The sequence below is a fragment of the Dermacentor silvarum genome, chromosome 1 (genome assembly GCF_013339745.2).
Source record: "Dermacentor silvarum isolate Dsil-2018 chromosome 1, BIME_Dsil_1.4, whole genome shotgun sequence".
NCBI lineage: Eukaryota > Metazoa > Arthropoda > Arachnida > Ixodida > Ixodidae > Dermacentor > Dermacentor silvarum.
In genome coordinates, this window is record NC_051154.1 from 294,450,093 (window position 1) to 294,452,789 (window position 2,697).

A 2,697-nucleotide genomic window follows, 5' to 3' on the forward strand; every position below is an offset into this window, starting at 1 on the left:
GCTCCAACGCGGCAACCTCTACACTGGTTGTTTACGATGCGAATTACCGCGCATGAAGACTCACGACGACCCGCCGTGGTTGCTCAGTGGCTATGGTGTTGGGCTGCTGAGCACGAAGTAGCGGGATCGAATCCCGGCCACGGCGGCCGCATTTCGATGGGGGCGAAATGCGAAAACACCCGTGTACTTAGATTTAGGTGCACGTTAAAGAATCCCAGGTGGTAAATTTCCAGAGTCCCCCACTACGGCGTGCCTCATAATCAGATCGTGGTTTTGGCACGTAAAACCCCATAATTTAAGACTCACGACGTCAACTACAAGAAGAACGATGTGGCGTAGTAGCCGAGAGCGCGAGCCAGCGTCATCATGTTTTGTTTCCCACGCGACGTCTTCCTTTTACACAAGGCGCGAATTTGCTCCGTTTCTCTAACCACGCGACGCCATCCTAGGCCCGCGCGCTGGCGTTGGCCGCTGACGTCACACTCCCCCAGTGCGCAGCCGCGGATCGACGCTTCGCCCCGCTGCGCGAGAACGCCCACTCAGACAAACGGATCCGGCGGGTTTCAGCCTCCTATGCTTAATGTACTACAATAAAACTGCGAAGTTATAATGAAAAACTTGTAGCGTACGAACGGTACTGTGCTAGCACTGGATATTGTCAACGTGAACTATGATAACAATGAGTGTGCAGTTAAAAAGGCGCCTATGCGTATTTCTTAGTTTAGCTGTCAGTTTTTATTAGTTATATGAACACTTCAGTGAGAGATCTTTTTCATTAAGCAGGTTGGTCGCGGAACCGATGACAGCCAATGAGGCAACCGATGACACCCCGAGGGGGAACTAAGTTAATCAGGTGCGAAGGCGTTCGCGCGGACATCGGCGCGCTTGACAACAGGGAGTCCCCTCGTTCACTCGACGCTGCCGACGGGCCGGCGCCAGGAAGTCCAAGGTGTTCTTGAGAAAAAATTACGGCAACTTCGCGACACCACACCCCTACGGAAGACTTGTGAGCCAGCTAGCTTTACTTCCGCATGGCTGATACCGCTGGTACTCGCGAAAAATACTTTTGAAAAATGCTGGTGGCCGAATTTTTGCGACAGGGCCATCACCCTGTCAGCGAGGGGCTATGCAGAAATTTGAGGGGGGGGGGGGTCATGGCATCCGGACATACCCCTGGATCCGCGCCTGCTTAGACCCTACCGCTCCAACCGAGGTACACACGGTTGCTAGTGGAATCGGACTTGGCGCTGTACTTGCCCAACGAAAGCCGGGCTTCTCTGATTACGTAGTTGCATGTGCTATAGTTGTGCCTTGACGAAGGCAGAGTGCAAGTACTCGGTTACTGAAAAGGAATGTTTGGCCATTGTTTGGGCGTTGCAGAAATTTCGCCCTTACTTGTACGGTCATTCGTTTGATGTCGTCACCGATCACCCTTCGCTCTGCTGGTTGGCTTCATTGAAGGATCCGTCGGGTCGACTTGGACGCTGGGCGCTACGTTTACAAACATTGATATTCGCGTCCTTTACAGCTCCGGACGCAAGCACGCCGACGCCGACGCACTTTCCCGCTCGCCCGTGCCTTCTGACGTTGGACCTGTTTCTCTTTCCGCAACTTCCTTCGCTAACATCAATATGACTGACATGCCTTCCGAACAGCGCAAGGATCCCTGGATCGCCTCGCTGATCGACGTTCTCGCTGCGCCTTCGACGACACCTGCCTCACGTCTCTCTCGTGCCCTTCGTCGCCAAGTACCTCATTATGCGCTCCGGGAAGCAATGTTGTACCGTCGCAACTATCAGCCAGGTGGTCGAAAATGGCTTCTTGTTATACCTTGCCATTTACGCTCCGATCTGTGCACGCACTTCCACGCCGACCCACAAAACGCGCACGGTGGTGTTTTGAAAACATATGATAGACTTCGCCAGCGATTCTACTGGCGTGGAATGTACACATACATCCGCAAGCACATTCGCTCCTGAATTGAGTGTCAACGCCGGAAAACAACTTGTCACACGTCTGGGCCATTACAACATTTGCCGTGTCCAGCTCGCCCGTTTGATAGACTCGGCATGGACCTGCACGGGCCCCTTCCTTCCACCCCTGTGGGCAATCGGTGGATTATTGTAGCCGTCGACCATCTCACTCGTTATGCCGAAACCGCCGCTCTTCCATTAGCTTCAGCTCGTGATGTTGCCTTGTTCATCTCGCGCAGCTTCGTTCTTCGCCACGGCGCACCGCGCGAGCTGCTTAGCGACCGAGGGCGTGTGTTTCTTTCGCAAGTCGTCCAAGAGTTTCTGAGTACGTGCAATACTATTCATCGCACCACTACAAGCTATCATCCATAGATTAATGGCTTGACGCAGCGCTTTAACCGAACACTGGTGATATTCTCTCCATGAATATAGCCTCCGACCAATCAAATTGGGACTTGGTGCTTCCTTTCGTGACATATGCCTACAACACAGCCACACAAGCCACCACTGAATTTTCCCCTTTCTTTCTCCTATACGGACGTTAGCCCTCTTCAACACTGGATACTATACTTTCGTACCGCCCGGATGCGTCCGAATACCGCCCAGCCTCAGAACTTGCTGAATGTGCCGAAGAGTGCCGCCAACTAGCACGCTCATTTACATCCGTGACACAAGGTCTTCAAAAAGAACGCCACTACCCGGCTGAACCTGCCCCTACCTTCCC